The sequence below is a fragment of the Aotus nancymaae genome, unplaced genomic scaffold (assembly GCF_030222135.1).
Source record: "Aotus nancymaae isolate 86718 unplaced genomic scaffold, 86718_ANA_hifiasm-v0.15.2.pri h1tg000077l, whole genome shotgun sequence".
Lineage (NCBI taxonomy): Eukaryota > Metazoa > Chordata > Mammalia > Primates > Aotidae > Aotus > Aotus nancymaae.
In genome coordinates, this window is record NW_026988492.1 from 13,443,377 (window position 1) to 13,470,770 (window position 27,394).

The 27,394-nt window shown below is 45.4% G+C and overlaps 1 pseudogene; it reads left to right on the forward strand.

Annotated features, from left to right (window-relative positions):
* The first annotated feature begins 2,550 nt into the window (after positions 1-2,550).
* On the forward strand, positions 2,551-3,037 carry LOC105715739 (large ribosomal subunit protein uL16-like; annotated as a pseudogene).
* Positions 3,038-27,394: the final 24,357 nt, after the last annotated feature.

Here is a 27,394-nt window from a genome sequence, read left to right on the forward strand (position 1 = left end):
CACTTGAGGTTAGGGATTTGAAACAAGCTTGGGCGACACAGTGAGACCACCCTCTCTACAAAAAATAAAAAAATTACTGTAACCCCAGCACTTTGAGAGGCCAAGGTGGGCAGATCACTGGAGGCCAGGAGTTCAAGACCAGACTGGCCAACATGGTGAAACCCTGTCTCTACTAAAAACACAATAATTAGCCAGTTGTGGTGGTGGGTCCCTGTAATTCCAGCTACTTGGGAGGCGGAGGCAGGAGAATCACTTGAAGCTGGGAGGCAGAGGTTGCAGTGAGCCGAGATCACACCACTGCACTCCAGCCTGGGCGACAGAGGGAGACTCCGTCTTAAAAAAAAAAAAAATTAGCTGGTGTGGCAGCATGTGCCTGTGGTCCCAGCTACTTGGGAGGCTGAGGTGGGAGGATAACTTGAGCCTGGGAATTGGAGGCTTCAGTGAATATGATCACACCACTGCATTCCAGCTTGGGTGGCAGAGCCAGACTCTGTCTTCAAAAACAAAAACAAAACCCACCGTTGCTGGAGCTGGGTTCAAGTGGGGGTTGATGTGGTAGCCATGGGTAGGCCCTGGTCAGGGCCTATGGGTTGCTCCTCACATGGTCTGGAGAGACGTTTGGTGGAGCCTCCTGGGCTGCCGGGCTGCTGTTGTGGCTTTGCCCGGGAAGACCTGTGTCCAAAGCACATAGGGACGCTGTGGTGTTCACTGTGATCAGTTACTTGCCACAGCTGCTGTTGGTGGTGAAAACCTGTTTTTACAGCCCCTTGGACGAGTTTCTTTTTCTTTCTTTTTTTTTTGAGACGAAGTTTTGCTCTTGTCGCTCAGGCTGGAGTACAATGGCACAACCTTGGATCATTGCAACGTCCACCTTGTTAAAACACGCTCTGAACGAAGCGACCCCCTAAACAGGCTTTGTGTGAGCAACATGGCTGTTTATTCATCCAGCTGCGGGCAGGCTGAGTTGGAAAAGAGAGTCAGTGGAGGGCGGTGGGATAGGAGTTGGTTTTATAGGTTTGGCATAGGCAGTGGAAAGTTACAGAAGTTACAGTTAAGGGCAGTCTTTGCAAGCTGGGAGGGGGTCATAGGGTCTGTAGTCATGAGGTTGACCCATCAGTTGAGCAAGGTCCGTTACAAAGCCCAGTTGCCTTATCAGTTGAGGCGGGAATAAGAAACAATAGAAGAATATCTGAAAGTTAATTAGGCACAACAGGAGTTAGTTATTCTTCTTTTGAGGTTTTCCAGTTACTTCAGACTTTCTAGTTCCAGGAACTCATCTGAAGGTATATATGCAGATCACAGAGGTTACCATGCAGTCCATGGCATAGTCAGTCAGCCTAAAAGACCTTACACACCTCCCTGGTTTAGTGACTCTCCTGCATCAGCTTCCCAAGGAGCTGGGATCACAGGCATGTGCCACCACGGCTAGCTAATTTTGTATTTTTGTAAAGACAGTGTTTCACCATGTTGGTCACCAGTCTCAAACTCCTGACCTCAGGTGATCCACCTCCTTCGGCCTCTCAAAGTGCTGGGATGACAGATGTGAGCCAGTGTGCCCAGCACCCTTGAAAGAATTTCATTCCCAATTGGGGAGGAGGGGGAGAGCTGGAGTGAGTTGGGGAGAGGCAGATGCATTTTACCTGGGTTGGCAGGGCAAGAAACAGAGAAGGCATGGGGCAGGCCCTGGCCTGAGCATGCCTGCACCTGCTTCCTGGTTATTTTCAGTTCCTGGTACCCTAGGCCTACCAGCTTTTCCTCTTGTCTTGTCTTTCTGCTACCTTTGTTTTTTCATTCTCTCCCCCTCACTGCATAGAAATACTTGGTTTTGGAAACAGAATTATGAGATTGCCCAGAAAACACTTCACTGATGGAGGTGTTTGTGCCAATGTCTGCACCAGCTGTGTGATGGAGAGGAGCACACGCTTGCATTTTTGCCTCCTAAGTTCTGTGCCATTTGCTCTGAGCCGAGACTGGATGGAGCTCTAGGAAAAGATGGGCTTGTGAAAATAAATGCAACGTGTTTGCTTCAATCTCAGTCAATGATCATTTCTTTTCAAAGATATAAAGCAATGATTTTTAAATTTAAAAAGTCAGCGTTAAACACTATTCCATAATGTAGAGGGAAAGTTTTAAGAGGGAGGCTGCTGATGGAATGTGTTTTGTCATTCAAGGATCTCAGGGAGGAGCTGAATTGCTCTGGGGAAAAGGTTTCACCTTTAACCTCTCTTAAAGTCACAGGCTGCCTGTAATCCCAGCACTTTGGGAGGCCAAGGCAGGCGGATCACCTGCGGTTAGGAGTTTGAGACCAGTCTAGCTAACATGGTGAAACCCCATTGCTACTAAAAATACAAAAATTGTCTTTTCATTCGGTACGCAGCTGAAGATCCTGGTGTTGCTGTGGGCCGCCGGCCCGCCTGTTGTTGCCGATATTGTAAGAACAAGCCATACCCACAGTCTCACTACTGCTGAGGTGTCCCTGATGCCAAGATTTGCATCTTTGACCTGAGGCAGAAGAAGGCAAAAGTGGATGAGTTTCCATTCTGTGGCCACATGGTATCAGATGAATATGAGCATCTCTTCTGAAGCCCTGGAGGCTGCCCGAATTTGTGCCAATAAGTACATGGTGGAAAGTTGTGGCAAAGATGGCTTCATATCCGAGTGTGGCTTCACCCCTTCCACATCATCCGCATCAACAAGATGTTGTCCTGTGCTGGGGCTGACAGGCTCCAAAAAGGCGTGCGAGGTGACTGTGAAAAGCCCTAGGGCACTGTGGCCAGGGTTCACATTGGCCAAGTGATCATGTCCATCCACACCAAGCTGCACAACAAGGAGCATGTGATTGAGGCCCTGCGCAGGGCCAAGTTCAAGTTCCCTGGCTGCCAGAGATCCATATCTCGAAGAAGTGGGGCTTCACCAAGTTCAATGCCAATGAATTTGAAGGCATGTGGCTGAGAAGCGGCTCATCCCAGATGGCTGTGGGGTTAAGTACATCCCCAACTGTGGCCCTCTGGACAAGTGGCGGGCCTTGCATTCATGAGGGCTTCCACTGTGCTGCCCCCTCATAATATGAACCAATAAATTTTCTTCCTGTCCACCTTAAAAAAAAAATACAAAAATTACCGGGCGTGGTGGCAGGTGCCTGTAATCCCACCTACTTGGGAGGCTGAGGCAGGAGAATCACTTGAACCTGGGAGGCGGAAGTTGCAGTCAGCGAAGATCACATCACTGCACTCCAGCCTGGGCTATAGAGTGAGACTCTGTCTTAAAAAAAAAAAAAAAAAAGAGGAGGCTGAGGCAGAATTGCCTGAAGCCAGGAGGCGGAGGTTGCGGTGAGCCGAGATCATGCCATTGCACTCCAGCCTGGGTAACAAGAGCGAAACTCCGTCTCAAAAAAAAAAAAAAAGAAAAAAGAAGTCACAAGCTTACCCTGGTCCCCCTTAGAAGGAACAAAGCCCATCAGACGCCATATACCAGTTGCTTCTGGTAGCAACAGAGGCTGGGCATTCAGCCCCTGTGTCCACCTTAGGTAGCAGATTATAGAACACAGACCCAGCTCAGCTTGCCTTACAAGACGAGTGCCCAGATAAATGTGTTTCTCATCAGAAAACACATCAAGCTTTTTTCCCTCCACCTTACAGTTCTGGAGGTTGTGATAGTAATGAATCCATCAATGCCATGTGGACTTTTATATCGCTCTGCAACCAGACACTGGCCAGTCTGATGTGACAGTCTGTGGTCACTTTCAGCCCCTTCTTGATTTCTCCAAGTACAGTATTTCCTTTTCTGAAATCGGCTGGCCTATCTTTCTTCCAGACCAAGTCAGGGGTAAATTATGTGACCTGATCTCCTGCCTTTAGTACCATGATCGGCAAATTTCACTTGGAACCCAACTCCTTCCTGAACTTTGAAATGGTCCAATGCTCCTCAGTGTATCCATCTGCAAAAAGCCGCCCTGACTCAGTGCTTGATGCTGAGATGTACCAGGTGAACCCGCTCTTTTCTTAGTAACCTAATCCGTTTTTGAGAAATTGACCCATGTACACTCAGTGTTGTTGTAAAGATGCTGGCTCTCTGTCCCGCTTGGAAATGCACAGTCCTCATCTTCTAAGGTAGAGAAACAAAGATGATGGGACATACATCCATGGTTAGTATTGAGTTCTTGAACCTATCGGCCCTTCTGCGGCACCGAAGAAATCCCCAACTCAAACACAAATAAGGAAGCTCCGGGCTATGGAGCGCTTGTGTGGCAAACTGGGTGTCAGTCACTGTTAATGGACCGTGGCCAATGGGAACCTTTCTGCCTCTTTTATCTTTACCCTGGAGGTTTTTTTTTTTTCCTAATGAAAATGTGCTGGGGGAAGGGGGATGGTGGTGGAAAGAACTGGGTGATAATTTCCTTTCTTTGCCTCCTAGTTTCGTCACCTGGCAAGTTCTCCTTTAATAACGAGAATGGTGGGCATGAGTGCGTGGCGACCTTGATGTCTGTCTGAGACAAGCCCTCTTTGAGAATGCCAGACTTCCACCGGGGGAAACTGCAAATGGGTTCCCTCCCCCAGCACCCTCACCAAACAAGTCACCACCACTTAGCTGCACTTTCTCTCTTCTAAACCCAGCCCCGTGAAAGCTGAAGAGAAGTAGGGTGTGTCGCTGCAGCTGCTGCATCAAACAAAAGCAAACAGATTAAATTAATTTAGCCTTCAAAATCAGTCCCATTCTCTAATTCATAAAATACTTCAAACACGGCAAGAAATGTCATCTCCCAGATGATTGGGACTGATTCACTTTATCTCTTTTTTCCTCTTGCATCTGAATGCAAACTATCGAGACACTTCACCAGTCAAAATAAACCGCTCGTTCCAAATGCTTCCGCCAGTTTTTAATAAGAATCTTTTCTGCTCTGTACACAAAACAAACTCAGTTTCTAACGCACTTCAGGAGAGCTGCGTGAAAAAAAAAAAAAAAGAGGAACAATGTCCTCATTACAGTATGTTAAGTTGCCAGCACTAGGCAATTAAAAGGTAGGGTCTGTCGGAATGCGGCAGAACAGAAGAGTTAGCTTCATTGTCTTCTCATCAACAACATGGTTATTTTACCTCTCCAGGTAGGAAGCTTAAGAAACAAAACATTCTTGGCTTCTAAGGCACTCCAGGAAAATAAGCAGTTGTTGACAGCTAGAACTTGTGGAAATAATCGTTTATACCATAAATAAATTTGCACATCCTTGTGGTTGTAATAAATATAATTCCATGTCCATTCTATTGGACTAGATGGAGAAACCATTTAAAGAAACATCAAAGTCCTCCCAGAGCAAACGCTTTTGTCCTGCTGGTGCCGTCACCGCTGACGCTGCTGAGTAATGCCTCCCCTTGGGACCCAGGAATTTGGAATTTTTCCTGCAGCGTGCTGTATTGTTGACGCCACAGACTTAGCGCTGGGAGGAACTGCGGAGACTCTTCCTCTCTGCCTGGGCTCTTCAATGCTTGACTGTCGTTTAAAAAATGATGACCCAAATCTTTGCCATTTGCCAAGTGTGGGTACTTTGTGGTAAGGAGGAATGCGGTTCTCTTTGATTCTGGAATTCCTCCTGGTTTCCCTGTGTGGGTGGAAAAAGAGCCAAGAATGTGATTCAGATTCTCTTATGTTCTAAAGAAACAAAATGAAACAATCTATCCTTATGCAGATTTTTACATTTGATGCTGATGAGTTTTTCTTTCACAAGATAGATACCTTCATCGTTTTTCTTATGCTTTCCCTGGAAAATATAACACATTCCCTTGTAAGGGAAACAGAAAAGTCCCTTTTAAAAGAATAGGCACAAGGGATGTATTTCTTCATCATAAAGACAGTATTTACAGTAAGATAAAAGTATTATTGAGTTGCTTAAGGCTTGAACGCTTTTCAGGAAGAAAAGTCTCGAATGTTACTTTTTCAGTAAATTTCAGTACATTTCTCAGGGACCTAATATTTATTTTAACCCCAGCCATAAATTTTCTTCCCATATGGTCTATCCGCATTGACAGTAGGTATTGTTAGAGACTAATAAGATCATTATGCAATTCCAATGATATGCTGGTTTGCCTATCATTTAATGATTATCAATTAATCATTTAATACCCTTTAATGGCCAAGTTGATTTTCAGAGTTTTGTTAGATAAGACCATACAGTGCTTTGTTAATTAAAACGTGATCTTGGGAAGCATGTAACTTTGATATAAAGTAAACTTTTATAAAAAACAAAGCCTTAAATAAGCAGTTTTTGATGAAAGACTTCCTAGAAATATCCTGTTTGGAGAGAAAAAGAAAACCACTTTCAGTTACAGAGACCCAAACACCAAATACCTTGAAAATCAGATGTTTTGATCCTTATTAAGACACATTAAGAGCATTACTAAGTTATAGCTGGATTGAATTTACACTTTTTTGGAAGAGAAACCAAGTCTGGGCATTAAACTCGTAATAGCAATTATCATCTGCATATGGGTTTATTTGTAAAACAAATAGGGTTTTTATTTTTCATAATTGCCATCATCATGACCCAATTTTTGTGTCAAGCCCCGTGCTGAGTAGGAAGGATAACATACGGCTTCTAGCTCTTGCAGCCTTCTTCTTCTTTTTTTTTTTTTAGACTGAGTCTTCGCTGTCACCCAGGCTAGAGTGCAATGGTGCGATATCGGCTCACTGCAACCTCTGCCTCCTGGGTTCAAGCAATTTTCCTGCCTCAGCCTCCTGAGTAGCTGGGATTACAGGCATGTGCCACCACACCTGGCTAATTTTGTATTTTTAATAGAGACAGGGTTTCACCCTGCTGGCCAGGCTGGTCTCAAACTCCTGACCTCAAGTGATTCACCTGCCTTGGCCTTCCAAAGTGATGGGATTACAGGCATGAGCCACTGTGCCTGGCCTCTCTTAGCCTTCTTAAACCCCCTTTCCTTCCCCTCTACCCCATGGCACTCATTTCTTCTCTTTGCCCAGTATTTCTTCTTTTAGGTTCCAGTGAGATCTACTGAAAACTGATTATTTGGAGGAATTGGCAAAGAAAGCTCTTAAAGACAGAAACAACTTTACTGAGGTCTAGGAGAGAGGTATCTTTAAGACCCATTACTGGTATCTAGTGTGGCTGTAGGGAGTGAAGAGAATTTTTCCTTCCCCTCTGAAGGTTCCAGTCTGCTGAAATGAATTGATGACAGGCAGACTGAAAGGAGAAAAGGCATACAAATTTACTAACATTCATCAGCATGGGAGCCATGCAAACTATGAGACTCAAGGAAGGGTCAGATGGTTGAGGCCTAAATATGTTCTTCTTAGGGGAGAGGGAAATGGAGGGTGTTGGCACTTTCGAGGGGTTGTAAATAATTTTCAGGGGAATTGGATGAGCCCAAATAATAGACAATGGCCTGAGACAAAGTTCTGAGCTCTGGGGGAGGTGGTGGTAAGCTGAGGGACAGAAATGCACTGTGAACAAAGGTTCGCTTATTATGCAGATAAAATCTCCCAATAATCTTTTGGAGTTACCCTCAGAAGAACAGAAGAGTTTCTGAACATTGTAATGGTGGTTAATCTTTCTTGGTTCCTAGGAAGGGGGTTTTAAGACAATTTTATTTCTTTTGGAAGAAGTTTTCCTCAATTAGATAAGGGAACTTCCAGAGTGAAGCCCTGAATGTGCTTGGCTTGTAGGGGCAGGGGTTGGGGAAAGAAACAAGAGGTGGTTAGAAAAATTCTTAATTCGGCTGGGCATGGTGACTCACGCCTGTAATCCCAGCACTTTGGGAGGCCAAGGTGGGCAGATCACAAGGTCAGGAGATCAAGACCATCCTGGCCAACATAATGAAACCTCATCTCTACTAAAAATACAAAAAATTTAGCTGGGTGTGATGGTGCGTGCCTGTAATCCCACCTACTTGGGAGGCTGAGGCAGGAGAATCGCTTGAAACAGGGAGTCAGAGGCGGCAGTGAGCCAAGATTGTGCCACTGCACTTCAGCCTGGTGACAGAGTGAGACTCTGTCTAAAAAAAAAAAAAAAAAAGAAGAAGGAAAAAAAAAGAAAAATTCTTGATTTTGAGGCAGCTTCTAAAGCTTTCCAATTTCCTTTAATTCAAAAACGCTCAGCATACCAGAGCACCATATTGTGGGGTATCATTTTCTGAGCCCCAACATTGGGATGGAGGATGGTTCTCTTTACTCTGACTACAACTCCATGCAGTGGGTAGAATATGCGGACAGCAGGCGCAGTGGTTCCAGTTTCCCACAGATGTTTTAGTGTGTATGTGTTTGGGTGTCACTGAGGACCACACAGCATCAGAAGACCCTCTTGGCCTTGCTTCCATATTAGATTCTGTACAACCTGCTTTCTTCCAAAATGGATTTATAAAACACCCATAACAGGGTAGCAATCAAGAGAAGAAAGTTAGAAGAAGTTAAGTCTAGAGGAGGGGTTGGCAAATGTTTTCTGCACAGGGCCAGAGAGTAAAGAGTTTCAGCTTTTTGGGCCATGTAATTTCTGTTGCAGCTATCACCTCTGCTGTTGTGCTACAGGCAAGGGAGTAAGCATCTTCAACGGAACAATAAGCAGGCACCAGGCTGGGTTTGCGCTTTGACTGTAGTTTTCTGACCCACAATCTAGCCTCAGAATATAAGATAAAACTAAGGAAAATATATTTTCAGTGAACTGGATAACTGAAGCGTCTGTATCATCATTCAAAGGGGCCCAAATTTAGTTATGAGCTTCCTAAAGGTCAAAGCAAAGAGGAAAACCAGTCTTACTTTTGTGAGATTAACACACGACGGTTGCTCTGGAGAAGTCCTGGGGTTGTGGCTGTGATCATCTCTTAAAGGCCCTGAGAAAGGGCGTCATAGGGTGTAAGGGACAAAGTTCACAGCGTCACATTTTCAGTAGCCAGTTTCATATAGCTGCTATTAAGCAACCATCTAAGTGAGTCAAGGGCACAATTCCAAAGCATATTTTAGAAAAACAAATTTGAGGACACAAGGCACTTCAGTCCTATTGCTGCCGATCTGGGCTTAAATTGACATCAAATGGAGAACTTTCAGCTGAGCAATGAGCTGCAAGCTTGTCTTCCGGACAGGCTTTCATGATCTCCATGAATACGGAGTTGCTGCCCTCATACCCAGCTGGTGTCGGGATTCCCTTGTAGCTACAAGGCCCTCATTCGATCAGGTGCAGTTATGTGCCTGCTCATTCTTTCCTGTTTGGGAAGAACCGGGCTTAGGTCCCGATTCCTGCCCTCTCATAAAATATAAAAAGAAGTCAGATGACAATGATTTTCATGTCTTGTTATTACCTCACTCCTTTGATTACTGGGGTTATAATGATTACCGTTTATTTAATGGTTTCAGGTCCCAGGTATTTGGCTAAACCCTTTACGTGCATTATCTCTTAATTCTCACAACCCTATGGGGATACACTGTATTATTCATTTCTTTTCAGATGAGAACATTGAGACAGAGAGATTAATAGCTTGACTGGAATAACTCACGTAGTATATGGATATGAACATACGTTTTATTTTTTTCAGAGATCGTTTCATAATTTTTATTTTCTTACAGTTTTTTGAATTGGGATCCAGCATTGCAATTAGTTGATGGCAACTGATTGGTCTCGAACGAATTAGTTCCCTTTTTCTATCTCTTCTATATTCTTTGCAATTTTTTGTTGTTGTTGAGAGAATATGGTTGTCTTCTAGATTTATTTTGTCTTAGTTTTGCTGATTCAGTATTTACTAACATTTAACGTTTCTTCTAGCTCCTGTATTTGCTGTGAAGTGATATATCTGGATTGTAGGGGCTTGATTAGATTTTAAATGAATGCTTGCAATGGTCTCTCATTATAATTTTATTTTTATTTCTCTTATTGTAGGTAGAATTGAACATATTTTCAACCCTTTGACTTCTTTTTTTTTTTTGAGATGGAGTCTCACTCTGTCACCCAAGCTGAAGAACACTGGTGCAATCTCAGTTCACTGCAACCTCCACCTCCCGGGCTCAGGCTATTCTTTTGCCTCAGCCTCCCATGTAGCTAGGACTATGGGTACATGCCACCGTGCCTGGCAAGATTTTGTATTTTGGTAGAGATGGGGTTTTACCATCTTGCCCAGGCTGGTCTTGAACTCCTGACCTCAAGTGATCAGCCTGCCTCGGCCTTCCAAAGTGCTGGGATTGCAGGCGTGAACCAGCGAGCCCAGCCTAACCTTCTGGCTCTTGACCAAGGCTCTTACCCTCCACTTCTTTTAAGGGAGTTCTCATGGCTTCCTAGATTCCTGCCCTTGACCTGCCACTGCTGGCCTCCTGGTCTTTGTGGTTTCCTGGATGCCAGCACTTGCTTGTCTGTTAATGGTGGCTTCTTGTTGTGGCTTTTCAGCTTCTGGAACCCTTAACCAGCCTTGGTTCTCATCAGGGAATTATGCTCAGATTCTCATCTCAATTACTTGGATCTTGACCCTTTTGAATAATCCTCTGGTCTGCACCCTCTGCCTCCCCATCACCCTTTCTTGGTCACACTTGTTACTGCTGCCATCTCCACCCTGCTGTGAACAAAGGTCGAATTTTCTGTTCATGTATGATTTCTACAATCTTTATAGCTGTGGTCTGAATCCAGTCTGCTAAAGGCCAAAAACAGGGGTAGAGGGATGTCAACTTCATGGGAATACATGTAAGATAACATGTATAGTAACAGAACATCTTTCTTAACTCCTTCCTTCTTTCCTTCCTCTCTCTCTTTTGTTAGTTCATTCGTTCATTTATTTTTTGAGACTGAATATCATTCTGTTGCCCAGGCTGGAGTGCAGTGGTGTTATCTTGGCTCACCACAACCTCCACCTCCCAGGTTCAAGCGATTCTCCTGCCTCAGCCTCCCAAGTAGCTAGGACTACAGGAGCCCACCACCACACCCAGCTAATTTTTGTATTTTTAGTAGAGATAGTGTTTCACTCTGTTGGCCATGCTGGTCTCGAACTCCTGACCTCGTGATCTGCCCATCTTGGCCTCCCAAAGTGCTGGGATTACAGGCATGAGCCACCGCACCTGGCCCAGGACATCTTTCTTAATATGGCAATTCTCTTTAGAAGGGACATCAATGGAGACTTCATAATAATGTTGGTAGCATTTCACTGGCCTGGGCATGCCCCACAAATGGAGAATGTTAGTAATTTTCCATGACTAGCTCTGAGCTACAAAGAATGTTATTAAATACTTAAAGATAAAAAGATTCCTGAAATGGCAAGTATTTTATGTCTCTGGTGATGAAAACCAAATATGCTGTTCACATTGCAGACATGTATAACCTATTAGACTGTTTCAAGAACACAATAGGATGAAATCAGTGACTAAGAGAAAATAGAAAACAAAATCCATTCATTCATCCAATCACAGATAGGCTGAGAACAAGCCAAGGTCATAGCAAGGAAGAGAATCTGAAGGCCAAGTCTAAAGAGGGGGAGAACCAGAGATGGAAGAATGAGTAGTGATGTAAAAGCCAGAAGGCCTGAGCCCTGCATGGAATGTGGCCGAGGAATGGGTCAGGGTGAGAAGTTCAAACTTAAGATCCTGGACAGCGGACGCACTAAACTCTCACACGATATGGGGTCCTGCATGGCTGTTTAGAGCATAGGATCCAAGCATGGCATGGCGAATCCGCGGCCCCTGAATGGGATGATTCATGAGTCACAAGAGCGACTCCTTTGCTACAGTGATTGATGCCTTACTTGATTCTTACAGGCCCTGAAATCTCATTAAAATAACGACTTTAGACACTTCCTGGAAGTAGAACAGCTTATCTTGAAAAATTTCAGTGGAACCTGTGCACCCTGAAAATTTGAGACAGGTGTCAGTTAATTTAGAAAGTGTATTTTGCCAAGGTCGAGGACATGCCCATGACACAGCCTCAGAAGTGTCATGCCCATGACACAGCCTTCAGAAGTCCTGAAGGCATGTGCCCAAGGTGGTTGGGGCACAGTTGAGTTTTATATATTTTAGGGAGACATGAGGCATCAATCAATATATGTAAGCAGCACGCTGATTCGCTGATTTGGTCTGGAAAGGCAGGACAACTTGAAGCAAAGGCCGGAAGATGGGGAGGGGACTTCCAGGTCATCAATAGGTGAGAGAGGAATGGTTGCATTCTTTTGAGTTTTTGATTATCCTTTCCAAGGGAGGCAATCAGATATGCATCTATCTCAGTGAGCAGAGGGGTGACTTTGAATAGAAGAGAATGCATGTCTGCCCTAAGCAGTTCCCAGCTTGACTTTTCCCTTTAACTCAGTGATCTGGGGACCCCAAGATTTATTTTCTTTCACAAACATTATAAGCTGTACCAATGATCTTCTTGCTTATGGCCCACTTTTGTAACCATGAATCTGTTCTTCCCAAAGCAGAAAATTAAAATACTGCTTTCCCCAGTGCAGACTTAAACTTTAAACAATGTCCTAGTGACCCAGTTAGGATGGTGCTTTTCTTAGTTTCTTATTTTTCAGAGGTGAGGTTTTGCTCTGTCACTCAGGATGGAGTGCAGTGGCACCATGTTAGCTCTGCAGCCTTGAATTCCTGGGCTGCCTCAGTCTTCCAAGTAGCTGGGCTTACAGGCACAAACCACTATACCCTGTGGATGGTGCTTTTTAATACAAGATGCACAATCAGTTCACAAAAACAGGATTTAAAAAATCTTGGTCTGGTGTGAGATTTGTTAATTTTGATGCAAAACTCAGGAGACCAGTTGGCTGGAATGTGGTGGACGTTCGTCTCTTTATTAGGCCAACTTTGAGGAAGCTGTGCCAGAGAGTGAGGACACCTCCCTAACCCCTTCAGGGGAAAACTTCTTCAGAGTAGAACCAAGTTTGGCAAGTCTCTGAGGTCTGGAGTGAAATACAATAAAATTTGCATTTATATAGCACTCCTTATGCTCTTCCTTTATATGTGCTATCCATATTAAATAAAAACACAATTAAGAGTTAGTTCTAAAATACCAGGTCAAACATATCAAACAAGATCAGGAATGGCAATTAGTGCTAGAATACCAGAACAAACAGACGGCTATTGAGTTTGGATTTAAGAAGGGAAATAGGATGTGCTTGCTGCATATCAATGGAGGAGGAATTCTGGAGCTTGGGCTGAACTGGGCTGGGAGGGCGGGCTCCTGGAAGAGCCAAGTTGGGACAGTGACCAGGCCTGGGCGTCGTGATGATTAGAAAGAACAAAAACTGAGTGCAGCTAAAATTAGTGGACACGCACCACGTGTCAGGGAAATATCATCAGACTTGAATTCTGTCTTCAAGCCACTGTTTTTTTTTTTTTGGAGACCGAACCTTGCTGTGTCACCCAGGCTGGAGTGCAGTGGTGCAGTCTCAGCTCACTGCAACCTCAGCCTTGCGGGTTCTAGAGATTCTCCTGCCTCAGCCTCCTGAGTAGCTGGGACTACAGGTGTGCGCTGCCATGTCTGGCTAATTTCTTTTTTTCTTTCTTTTTTTTTTTTTTTAGTAGAGATGAGGTTTTTGCCATGTTGACCAGGCTGGTCTCAAACTCCTGGCCTCAAGTGATCCACCCACCTCGGCCTCCCAGAGTGCTGGGATTACAGACGTGGGCCACCGTGCCTGGCCAGCCAAGCCACTTAGAGTCCAATGGAGGACCTTCAGTATTTGTTGCAGTGTATGACCTAAAAATAAACCCATGCTGCTCTACCTAAGAGCTGAAATGAAATTCAGCTCAGGTCCCTTAACTGTTCTGAAGTCACAGAAGCTCTGAAAACCAAAAAGATTTTCTTAAGGAGGAGCTGAAATTTTGTAATCTTTATCTATCCCACTTGGTATGAATGTTCATATGATTCACTATAGAAATATTAACAGGTTTGATTGAGGGGTCTTATCCCAGACTCTGCTGGGTGTGTTACATAGAATATAGTAGAATATATGTACTCTATAATCTTTCTAAAACCCAAAAACATCTGAATTCTGGAATACCCCAAAGTTACAGAAAAGGGGTCCAGATGCAGACCCCAAGGTTTTACTACAACCTTTTTTTAATCAGCAAGATCTTTATGACCTGTATTTGGTACCGACCTCCTATCTCATGCTGTGACTTACGATGCCTTAACCCTCTGGAAACGCAGCCCAGTGGGTCTCAGGTCATTTTACCCAGCTCCTATTCAAGATGGAGTTGCTCTGGTTCACACGCCTCTGACAATATGACCCGTTGTAAAATGGTCTCTCTTCAGCCTCTAGTTCCTCACTGCACAGTCCCCGTTAATTCAATATATGGCTTTGTTCCTCAGGCTGCAGCTGAACTTTCTCTCATCAATGCTTCTTTTTGCTAAATTTCATAGCTTCTTTTTTTTTCTTTCCCTTTGGCCTTAACTTCTTGATCTGGTGGCAAAGGTATGACTTCCCCCTTCCAGTGGGCTCTGTCCTTGGCGTCATTCCCTGACACCCCAGTAGCTGCACCTCCCTCTTGCCTCCTGGACCAAACCGCTGGTTTGTTTGTTTGCACCTTTCCTTAGGTCCATGCTCCCTGCTCCCTACGGAGCCTCTTGCATTGTAGGTACTAATAAATATTTGTAATGAAGGAATTCCCCAAGGCCCAGATTGCAGCTCTCTACCCCCGCAGGGAGCTCATCCATCCACAGCAGCCACCGGCTGGGCAGAGGCTCCTAAATCTACATATTCAGGTCTGACCTGTCACCGGAGTTCCTTTGCCATTGTTACGGATGTTTACTGATCTCTTTAGCTAATTGTCTTGCTAGCACCTAATTTTCAACCTCTCTCTTCGAAAGTCTCTCTCACACACACAAATCACACATTTGATTATGAACGGGAAGAAGTTGGTAGGCTGGAGGAATGGCCGCGGGACAGAAGGAGGGAGACTGTTAGAAAAGTTGTACCTTGTGTTTGTTGTATTTTCATGTGTATTGCTTAAAAAGAAAGAAACTTATTTTTTTTCAAAAGGGAAAGTTACGTGACATTCTGGAAAACGAAGAACTATGGAGAGATAAGAAGACTGTTGGTGACCAGGGGCTTGAGGGGAGGGAGGATGAGAAGGGGGAGCACAGAAGACTTTTAGGGCAGTGAAATTATTCTGTAGGTTCCTATAAATGCGGGATGTGTATCATTGTGCATTTGTCCAAACCCATAGAATGCACAACACAGACAGAACCCCCAAAGTAAACTATAGACTTTGGGTGATCGTGATGTGTTAACGTAGGTTCATGGATTGTAACAAATGTCCCACACTGCTGAGGGATGTCAGGACGCTGACGGTGGGGAGGATGAGTGTGTGTTTGGGGAGGGACTGTGAGGGTGCTCTGCACATTTTACCCCATTTCATGTGAACCTAAAACTGCTCTACAAATGTCTATTAATTAAAAAAAAAAACCAAAGAAAAGATAAGCATCAGGAGTGGTGGTGCACACCTGTAATCCCAGCGAGTTGGGAGGCTGAGGCAGGAGGATTACTTGAGGCCAGGAGTTTGAGACCAGCCTGGGCAATATAGCAAGATCCCTTCTCTCTAAAAACAAACAAACCCCAAAACCAAAAAACAAGGGCCTGGACTGAGCCTGAGTGTTTGGGATTTTGTGCTGGAGGCTCACTTTATTTAAACTAATTAGAGTCAGTGTAGACAAACTGATTATTCATAAAAGGAGGAAACAGTCAGTCCACTCACCCAGGCTGGATTCACTGGGGTCTCTGTTGACAGCTCAGGCCTCCAGGTCTAGTGAATCCCAGGCTGTTTTGTCCTTCCTTTGGAAGAGCATTTGTGTTTGACCTCTGCCATGACTTTGTGGGTTGGGCCTCCTTTAACTCACCCCTGGAATACTCTAACAGTCTTCTGAATATTCTAACATTTCTGCCCATTTCTCTACCATCCTATACAATATCGTCACATTAAAATGCATTTCTTCATGTTACTTCTCGCCTTAAAAAACCTACAATGCAGGCTGGGTGAGGTGGCTCACTCCTATAATCCCAGCACTTTGGGAAGCCGAGGCAGATGGATCACCTGAGGTCAGGAGTTCCAGACCAGCCTGGCCAACATGGTCATTTCTACTAAAGATACAAAAAATTAGCCAGGTGTGGTGGTGGACACCTGTAAAATTAACCTCTGGGTTTTGGTCCATTTATGTTTATAAGAAGTAGATACGATGCTTCCCTTAACAGCTTTTATAACTCTTGCAAAGCTCAAAAGAGGCAAGAATACCAATGAATACCAAGAAAGCCAATCAAATGAACCAGGTGGCAACAAATGATGGCCTATGGGACACATTTGACCTGCTGCTTGTTTTTGTGCAGCCCACAAACTAAGAATGGTTTTTACTGTTTTTTTTTTGAGACAGAGTTTTGCTCTGTCATCCAGGCTGGAAGTGCAATGGTGTGATCTTGGCACTGCAGTCTCTGCCTCCCAGGTTCAAGTGATTCTCATGTCTCAGCCTCCCGAGTAGCTGGGATTACAGGCACCTGCCACCATGCCCGACTGTATTTTTTGTATTTTTAGGTTTCACCGTGTTGGCCAGGCTGGTCTCAAACTCCTGACCACTGATCTGCCCTCCTCGGCCTCCCAAACTGCTGAGATTACAGGCATGAACCACTGCACCTGGCCTATATTTTTAAGTTGTTGAAAAAAATAGGCCAGGCATGGTGGCCTGTAATCCCAGTGCTTCAGGAGGCTGAGGCAGGAGGATTGCTTGAGGCCGAAAGTTCAAGGTTACAGTGAGCTGCTCCTGCCACTGCACTCCACCCCGGGCAACAGAGGGAGCAGACGGAGACTCTGTCTCAAAAAAAAAAAAAAAAAAAGTTGAAAAAATAAAAAGATGACTATTTTTGTGAGACGTGAACATGATATGAAATTCAAATCTTGGCATCCATAAATAAAGTTTTATTGGAACACAGCCAGGCTGGTTTACTTACTGCCTATAGCTACTGTTGTCCTTCCGTGTCCTAGTTGAGGCTATGCAACAGAGACCGTGTGATGTGTAGAGCCTAAATATTCACTATCCAACCCATAGAGAAAGCCTGCCCACCTCTGTAAGGCACAGTACACGCTGAAGACATGCTTGCTGTAGCTGTGATCTTTTTTCATGGCGCCGGGGCTTGGAGTTCTCTAATTGCTAAGATCCCGGAGGTACAGGGCTCCAGGGAGGTGCCATGTGTGTAAAATACAAGGGGTATAGTGCCCCCTGGAGGCAGCATTGGATTTGAAGCCGCCAGAGTGGTGGACAGGCCTTGCAGGGAGTGAGGAGGCCCGATTCTCATCTTGGCCCTGCAGAGAACTCCCTGGCTGTGTGATTCAGGGGCACATCTCACTGAACTTCTCTGGGCCTCAAGTCCACATCTGTAAAAGGAGGGGGGTTGCACTCTCAGTGGTTCTAAAACTCCTTCCCTTCCTCGCCTTCTTCTTAGCAGAATCCTTTCCTGAAATCAGTGCTCATGTAGACCCCTAATATAGTAAACAGCTGAAGGTGGAGAGTCTCTGCTGGAAGCAGGTCTTGGCCTGAGACTCCCTCAGTGACCTGTGATGACTGTACAGTAGAGATTTCCAAAATCCTCCCAGCCCTGATCACTGAGAATAGCCTCAGAGCAGTTTACTTTTCATTTATTTTGAGATGGAGTTTCACTCTTGTTGTCCAGGTTGAAGTGTAATGGTGTGATCTCAGCTCACTGCAACCTCCGCCTCCTGGGTTCAAGTGATTCTCCTGCCTCAGCCTTCTGAGTAGCTGGGATTACAGGCATGTGCCACCACGCCTGGATATTTTTGTATTGTATTTTTAGTAGAGACAGGGTTTTTCCCTGTTGGTTAGGCTGGTCTTGAACTCCCGACCTCAGGTGATTCACCTGCCTCGGTCTCCCAAAGTGCTGGGATTACGGGCATGAGCCACCGTCCCTGGCCTTTTTTATTTTTTAGAGTCAGGGTTTTGCTCTGTCACGCAGGCTGGAGTGCAGCAGTGCCATCATAGCCCACTGCAGCCTCGACCTCTGAGGCTCAAGTAATCCTCCTGCCTCAGCCTCCTGAGTAGCTGGGACTATAGGTGCACACCACACACCTAGCTCATGTTTTTATTTTTATTCTGTAGAGACGGTGTCTCGCTATGTTGCCCAGGCTGGTCTTGAACTCCGGGGCTCAAGCAATTCTCTCGCCTCAGCCTCCCGGCTCAAATCAGATCTTTGCATTCATGCTTTGAAGCCACATATTCTGGTCCAGTCAACCAGAATGTCCTGTGGTGCTGGCGTTTCCCAAGCACCCCTCACATGTTGTAATGGTAGCAGCTAAAATTTATTGAGCACTTACTGCTTTCCAGACACTGGGTAAACCCTCAAGGGGTCTTTTGCCATTGAATACAGACAACAACTCAATGAAATACATGCCGTAATTATTCCCAGTTTACAAACAAGAAAATAACCACAGACAGCTTGATGCCAACGCCCATCCCTTTGTAGGCTGTGTGGTTGACCAATCAGTTCCTCTCAGATTGCTTTAGAATCAACAGGTATGATGATTTACTTATAACTCACTTGCTGTGTGACTTTGGGCAAAACTTTTCTTTTTTGAGACAGTCTTGCTCTGTTGCCCACTGTAGTGCACTGGCATGATCTTGGGTCACTGCAACCTCCACCTCTCAGGTTCACGCAATTCTCATGTCTCAGCTTCCCAAGTAGCTGGGATTACCAGTGCCCGCTATCACTCCTGGCTTTTTTTTTTTTTTTTTTTTTTTTTTTTGAGATTGGTCTCATTCTGTCGCCTAGACTGGAGGGCAGTGGTGCAATTTTGGCTCACTGCAACCTCCGCCTCCCAGGCTCAAGCGATTCTCCTACCTCACCCTCCTGAGTAGCTGGGATTACAGGCACAGGCCACCATGCACAGCTAATTTTTGCATTTTTAGTAGAGACGAGGTTTCACCATGTTGGCCAGACTGGTCTCGAACTCCTGACCTCAAATGATCCACCCAGCTTGACTTCCCAAAGTGCTGGGATTATAGGCACGTGCCACCGTGCCCAGCTTAATTTTTGTATTTTTAGCGGAGACAGGGTTTCCCCATGTTGGCCAGGCTGGTCTCGAACTCCTGACCTCAATGATCCACCGGCCAGCCTCAGCTTCTCAACATGCTGGGATTACAGGCATGAGTTACCGTGCCTGGCCCAAAATTTAACCTTCCTAAGCTTCAGTTTCCTCACTGGTCAAATGGAAATAGTGAGAGGATCAATAACATATATTGCTATGTGAGTGCATGGGACAGAACATATAATCATTGGTGCTACTCAGCGCTCAGGAACCATTATTTTCTGTTATTGTCACCAACTGTCATTTGCTGCCTCTTGCATTCTTTTTCAGTCCCAGGTAATGATTCTTCTGACACAGGCTCTGGGCCTTTCCTTGAGAGCTTGTTTGGCGGTTCTAGCAGGGGAGCGCAGCTACTTGTATACCCTTGACCGAAGACCGGTCCTCCTCTATCAGGGACCGAGAGCGCAGCTTTGGGAGGGATGCACATGGAGCGGTGAGGGAGGAAGGGGACACCCGCCTAGCCAGCCAGATCAGCCGAATCAACCTGGCGATCAATGGGGTGACAGATGTCACAGCCAGATCGCCCTCACATCCGGCTCTGGGCCTTTCCATGTTAACACAGCCTTCCAGCACTGTTTTTAACACGTCATCTATTGGTTTTATGAAAGTCTTTTCCCTTCCCCTCCCTTCCCTCTCCTCCCCACCTTCCCTCCCCCCCTTCCCCTCCCTTCCACTCTCCTCCCCTCCCTTCCCCTTCCTTCCACTCTCCTCCCCTCCCTTCCCCTTCCTACCACTCTCCTCCCCTCCCTTCCCCTTCCTTCCACTCCCCTCCCCTCCCCTCCCCTTCCCCTCCCTCCCCTTCTCTTCCCCTCCCCTCCCCCTCCCTTTCCTTTCTTCCTTCCCTTCCCTTCCCTTCCTTCCTTTCCCTTCCCTCCCCTTCCTTCCTTTCCCTTCCCTCCCTCCCTCCCTCCCTCCCTCTTTCTTTCTGAGGCAGGGTGTCTTGCAGGTGTTATGCAGGCTGGCCTCAAACTCTTGGGCTCTAGTAGTCCTCCTGCCTCAGCCTCCCTAGTAGCTGTTTCTACAGGTGCCACCATGCCTGTAGAATGCCATTTAAAGCTATTTTTAATGATCCAGTTCAAGGCTGCTTTCTTGAGGGGGTCTAACTCTTCATTTGCCCCAGTGGCCCAGGTAGCAAGCACCATGTTTTCTTGAGCCTCTAACAATAACGCCCTCCTGCTCACTGGTTGTTCTCTGTGTGGGTCTTTTCATCTACACTCCCAGGCCCACTGCACTAGGACAAATATTGGCTACACAGGGCCATAGAAAGAGCATAGGCTTCTTAATTTGAACCAGAATTTAAATTAAAAATCCACCTTTGACTAACTGTGTTCTTGGGCATATTGTCTAAACTCATCGGGACTCCATGACCTCATCTGTGCAATAGGAATAGCAATTCTTTCCTTTACAAGTTACGGTGAGGATGGAACAAGTTGGTACTGTGAAAACTTCCCTGGCTCCAAGCCTGGTCCCTAATTGATTCGCTCTTTTTTTGTACCTATCGTGGGGTTTTGCACTCAGTAGTTGCTCTCTAAAAACCAGTTGATCAATTGCTACCTAATGTTATGAGGCAGAACCAATGTAAGATTTTTCTTTCTTTCTTTTTTTTTTGAGTTGGAGTCTCACTCTATTGCCCAGGCTGGAGTTCAATGGCATGATCTCGGCTTGCTGCATCCGCCTCCTGGGTTCAAGCAGTTCTCCTCCTCAGTCTCCTGAGTAGCTGGGATTACAGGCACGCACCACCATGCCTGGTTAATTTTATATTTTTAGTAGAGATGGGATTTCTCCATGTTGGTCAGTCTGGTCTTGGACTCCTGATCTCAGGTGATCTGCCCACGTTGGCTTCCCAAAGTGCTGGAATTACAGGCTTGAGCCACTGTGCCCGGCCAGCAATCAGTTTTGACCAAAAAACTACCATGTTCTACTTGCGGTTCAGTTTCGGTGAGAAGAGGCTTCTGTGAGGAAGGGATAGAAGATTACAGGAAGTGTGGGTCTCAAGGCAAAGATTTGTAAAGCCACACCAGGGCCACAGTGGGGCTAAGTGGGTGGAGGGTGGTAGTGGGATGAAGCCAAAGGTGTGGGTGAACCTCACAACAGCAGAGCTGGGACATGTAGAAAAAAATTCCAGGTTTTAAAAATTATATTATTACTTTTTGAGATGGGGTTTCACCATATTGGTCAGGCTGGTCTTGAACTCCTGACCTCAAGTGATCCACCGGCCAAGTAAGCCACTGTGCCTGGCCTAATATTAATAATTTAAATAAAAAAAAATAATAGTAAATATATTTTCCTTATGATTTTTTTTTTTTTTTTTTGAGATGGCGTTTCGCTCTTGTTACCCAGACTGGAGTACAATGGCGCGATCTCGGCTCACTGCAACCTCCGCCTCCTGGGTTCAGGCAATTCTCCTATCTCAGCCTCCTGAGTAGCTGGGATTACAGGCACGCGCCACTATGCCCAGCTAATTTTTTGTATTTTTAGTAGAGACGGGGTTTCACCATGTTGACCAGGATGGTCTTGATCTCTTGACCTCGTGATCCACCCTCCTCGGCCTCCCATAGTGCTGGGATTACAGGCGTAAGCCACTGCGCCCAGCTTCCTTATGATTTTTAAATAACATTTTTCTGTTCTCTAGCATACTTTATTGTAAGAATACAGTGTACAGGCTGGGCACGGTGGCTCACGCCTGTAATCCCAGCACTTAGGGAGGCCAAGGTGGGTGGAGCACTTGAGGCCAGGGGTTTGAGACCAGCCTGGCTAACATGGCTAAACCCTATCTTTATTAAGAACACAAAAATTAGCCAGTCATGGCAGTGCATGCCCGTAATCCCAGTTACTCGGGAGGCTGAGGTGCCAGAATTGTTTGAACCCGGGAGGTGGAGGTTGCAGTGAGCTGAGATCATGCCATTGCACTCGAGCCTGGGCAACAGAGGGAAATTCTGTCTCAAAAAATAAACAAGTAAATAAATAAAAACTAAATAAAATACAGTGTATAATGCATAGAACATACAAAATATGTGTCAATTGCCTGTGTGACTGGTAAGGCTTCTTGTCAACAGCAGGACATTAGTAGGTAGGTTTTTGGGAAGTCAAAAGTTATACATGGACTTTTCTGACTATGTTGGGGGCCATCACCCATAACTCCTGCATTGTTTAAGGCTCAACTGTATTTCCTCCAAGGTTGTTGGACTGAGAACCTTGGCTCCTTCCTGGCTGTTGGCTGGATTTTGCCCTCACTTTCTTGTCACTGGGCCTCCCCAAACCAGCAGCTTGCTTTCAAAGTAAGAGAGTCTTCTAACAAAATGGTGGTTAGAATGTTTCATAACCTACTCACGGAAGTAACATCCCCTCAACCTCGCCTTATTCTATTGGCCAGACGCAAGTTACTCAAGGAGATTACAAAGGCCATGAATATTGAAAGATGGGTCTCCCTGGAGCCATCTTAGAGGCTGCTTGGCAGAGCTAGTGTGGGCAGAGGGAATGTGAGCAGTTACTTATAACATCTGCTGCAGGGGTAAGCGAATTCTGGTGAAGGAGAAGGGGTATTGGTAAGGAAAGGCCAAGGGTAAATTATCTGCATGTAAACATAAGCTGAGAACCCTGGGAGCCTTTGGTCCCAGCAGTGAGCGCCACTCCTCAGCTGGGCAGAGCACTTAGCAGCTCCCTGGTTCCTGGGTCTGACCCCTGAGGGCAGGAGTAGAGGCTGAGTCTTAAGGGATGTGCTGCTGTCTGCCAGGTGGTCTTTCTTGTGTTTCCCTGGAGAATCCTCACTGCTGGACCACAGAGCAACACTTGGCAGAGGCCACAGGGTGTGGACAGGGAGGGACTGTCCACCTCCTCAAGGTCAACAGAGCTGGAATATGAAACCCTAGCCTCTCAAATTGGATCTCAGCCCAAAGGCTGGTCAGTTCTACCAACACTGTGATGCTTAGCTCCTCTGTCTGGCATCAGCGGGAGGGAGTCCCCTAGATTTGGAATACCCTCTGTCCCACTCCTTCCAGGACTATTAGGAAATTTATTCTTAGACAGAAATGAAATATATTTCCCCAGCTGTCCAAGAGAGAAGTCTGCTCCTTGGAACCCTTCCTCCTGTTGAAGGTTGTTTTTTTTTTTTTTTTTTTTTTTTTTTTTGAGGCACAGTCTTACTCTGTTGCCCAGGCTGGAGAGCAGTGGTGCGATCTCCGCTCACTGCAACCTCCGCCTCCTGGGTTCAAGCAATTCCCTGTCTCAGCCTCCTGAGTAGCTGGGATTACAGGTGCGAGCCACCACGCCTGGCTAATTTTTTTGTATTTTTAGTCAAGATGGGGTTTTGCCATATTGGCCAGGTTGGTCTTGAACTCCTGATCTCGTGATCCTCTTGCCTCAGCCTCCCAAAGTGCTGGGATTATAGGCGTGAGCCACCGCACCCAGTCCCTCCTGTTGAAGTTTTATAGGTTGGTGCTCAAACGTATAAATAGTGTCTTAGATATGGTTGGTTTAGAGTGGATATGAGAGAGGTGAGTGGGAGTTCTCACCTCCCCACAAACCGCCCGTCTATTAACCTCCTCCGAGAGCCCACAGGCTCCCAACCCCTGTGGCTGTCCAATTTTTCAGTCATTTGGAACCTCCAATCAAGTAGATGACTCCAGTTGTCTCTGGGGAGCAGCTGCCAAGTCAAATCTCCTCTTTCCTATACCTAGATTTTTGTTTGTTTTGGTTGGGGTGGGGTGGCAGAGTAAGGAGGAGCCTTGTCTATTCTGCACATCCAAGGAGAGAGATGGCCGGAGTGATCCTGGCTTCAAGGGAGAATTTATCTTGCCATTTTATGGCACAATGACCAGAATGGACATAATATCAATAAAGCAAAAAATGCATACTGAACTATCCAGGAAGAAGGAAGATAAAGGACAGTAAGGGCAACTAACAGTAATTCACAGTTGACACTGCTCTTTCACTCCAATGATCTCACTGTTTTTTAAAATAATGCTGCAAGACAGCTAGTAATATACTCAATTTACAGATGCAGAAAACAACTGGTAGATACTGCTCAAGTGCCACACAGCTATCAAATGGAGGATCTGGAGCAAGAACTCCTGGTGTTTGGCTATTTATTTATGAGACACAGTCTTGCTCTGCTGCCCAGACTGGAGTGCAGTGGTGTGATCATAGCTCACTGTAACCTTGAACTCCTGGCCTCAAGAGATCCTCTCACTTTAGCCTCCTGAGTCGCTGGGACTGCAGGCGTGCACTACCATGCCTAGCTAATCAAAACAATTTTTTTTTTTTTTTTTTTTTGTAGAGACAGGATCTTGCTATTTTGCCTAGGCTGGTCTTAAACTTCTGGCCTCAAGCAGTCCTCCTGTCCTGGCCTCACAAAGTGCTGGGATTATAGCTGTGAGCCACTATGCCTTGTGTATTTATTTTTGACACATAAAATTGTTTATTTCTAAGATGTACAGTGTGATGTTTTGCTATATGTATACACACCATGAAGTGATTACCACAATTACCATATCCATCACGTCATATTTTTTTTTGTATGCATGGTGGGAACATTTAAGATCTATTCCTGGCTGGGCATGGTAGCTCATGCCTGTAATCTCAGCAGTTTGGAAGGCTGAGGCAGGTGGATCACCTGAGGTCAGGAGTTGCTTGGCTATCAAGGTGAAACCCTGTCTGTACTAAAAATACAAAGATTAGCTCGGCATGGTGGTGGGTGCCTGTAATCCAAGCTACTTGGGAGGTTGAGGCAGGAGAATCGCTTGAACCCGGGAGGCAGAGGTTGCAGTGAGCTGAGATTGCACTACTGCACTCCAGCCTGGGCAACAAAGTGACACTCCATTTTAAAAAAAGATCTATCTTCTTTTTTCTTTTTTTGAGACGGAGTTTCGCTCTTGTCACCCAGGCTGGAGTGCAATGGTGTGATCTCCGCTCACCGCAACTTCTGCCTCCCGGGTTCAAGCGATTCTCCTACCTCAGCCTCTCAAGTACTGATGTACCACCATGCCTGGCTAACTTGTTTTTGTATTTTTAGTAGAGACGGGGTTTCTCCATGTTGGTCAGGCTGATATTGAACTCCCGACCTCAGGTGATCCGCCTGCCTCGGTCTCCCAAAGTGCTAGGATTACAGTAACTAAAATTTTGTAAACTTTTACCAAAATCTCCATTTCATCTATCCTACAGCTCCTGGCAACCACCTGTCTATTCTCTACTTCCATGAGTTCGTCTTCTTGAGAGGTTGTTTAGGAGTTGAAGTTTTATAGGTTGTTTAGAAGTTTATGTGCAATCATAAACTTGGTTATTGTGAATAATGCTGTGATGAGCACAAGAGTCAGATACAGATTTCTTTGGATATATACCCAGAAGTGGGATTGCTGGATGATATGGTAGCTCTGTTTTCAGTCTTTTGAGGAACTGACTATTTTCCATATGGCTGTACCAATTTACAATCTCACCAACAGAGACAAAGAGATCCCTGGGATTTTGTCCCCAAATTCTGTACACTTTCAATTGCACATTCTGTGCTCTTTAATGTTTATATCCAAATGTGTGAACTTTTCAGTCCTGGACAAGACCTTATTGAGAACCCACTAAGACAGCAGGAAGTATAAGGTATAAAACAGAGTTGAACGACTTGTCTTCAAGGAATCCGTAACCTATTGGGGTGAGGAAAGATCTATATACCAAACAATTTCAAAATTATGGGTTGGGCGCGGTGCCTCATGCCTATAATCCCAGCACTTTGGGAGGCCAAGGTGGACAGACAACTTGAGGTCAGGAGTTCGAGACCAGCCTGGCCAACATGGTGAAACCCCATCTCTACTAAAAATACAAAAAATTAGCTGGGCCTGGTGGCGTGTGCCTATAATCCCAGCTACTCAGGAGGCAGAGACAGGAGAATCACTTGAACCTGGGAGGTGAAGGTTGCAATGAACCAAGATCTCGTCACCGCATTCCAGCCCGGGTGACAGAGAGAGACTCTGTCTCAAAAGAAAAAAAAAATTATGGAAAATAGTCTCAGACTCTATCAGATTATAAGATTTTTATAACAGTCTAGAAGGGCTATCCCAATTTGGAGATGTGCAGCTTAACTGAAGAGCCTTAATAGAGGAAGCTCCTGTGGCTTACAATAATTTCTGAGCAATTTTGCACAATTAAGATATTAATATTTCTCACAGAGGGATGACAAAAACTTGTATGGGAGTTGCAGTATCATTTATGTCCACCAGATGATGCCACCATTCAGTGGAATTCCAGAGTTTTGCTTTGGGGATACAAATACAGTTGTGGTTAAATTCAAGATGATGCCTAGAAAGATATTTTAACCTGTTTCAGACACAAATACTTTTCTTACTGTAATTTTACATGGAGTTCATGCACACAAGCAATAGAGAATTCGAAAACAAACAGAACTACTCAAATGTCTCTTAGGTAAATTTCATACGTTGACTCATTTTCCTGGCTAGGTCTTAACTACCTTTTCCGATTTGCTCTAAGTCAAGTGACAGTGAGATTAACAGAAGGTGTCAGGGAGCTGTGCCTGGAGACCCAGTCTGGTAGGGAAGACCACCACCTTGGAGGTAAACTTGTTCCTCTGTTAGGCATTTACTCTCACTATATATGCAAATATATTCCCTACAGCAAATCTCGATAAACAACAGATTCAGCCCAGTGGAAAAGCCAGTATGGACAGCCTGATGCAATTCTATTCAGCATTAATGAGCTGTGGGCTTCATCCTAATATGTTGATGCTTAGTAATCTGATAATGAAAGAGGGTGTAGCCTTTGAAGTCCAAGTGTTCTGGTGCTGCTGCTTAGTTCTAACCATGAACGTTCATTATTTTGTTTGACAAATTGGCCCGCTTTGGAATATTAAACACTCAGTCTTTAGAGTGTGAAGAAGATAAAAGGAATTCTGTTTGTTGTGCTCATCGAGACTATTTCCCAAGAAGCCCAAAGCTCCTATAACGTTTTATCTGGGAGATCCCATCTCTGCGAATCTGGCTTCCTCTCTCTGGAGGTGGCTGTGACAAGCAAGTTCATTTGTGTTCTCATTGAGTGGGAGAAGGGCCCAATTGCTTTGGCCCAGCCTGCCTCGGCCAGCCCTTGGAGTTTAGCGTCATGCTGTGGTTGTACACAACCAACTCTACTCAGAGGACTCAGAAGGCCCTTGGGTACCAGAGGGCCAAGACACTCAGGGATGCCCTCAAGGAAAGCCAGACTGGGAGAAGATGCGACAAGTGTCTTCCATTTCTCTGTTGAGCCCAGCAGGAACTGGGGAGCCCCACAGTGCTTCTTTGGCATTCTTGTGAGACACTCTGCTCTGGCAGTGGGCAAAACAACAGGTTCAAGCAATTCTCCTGCCTCA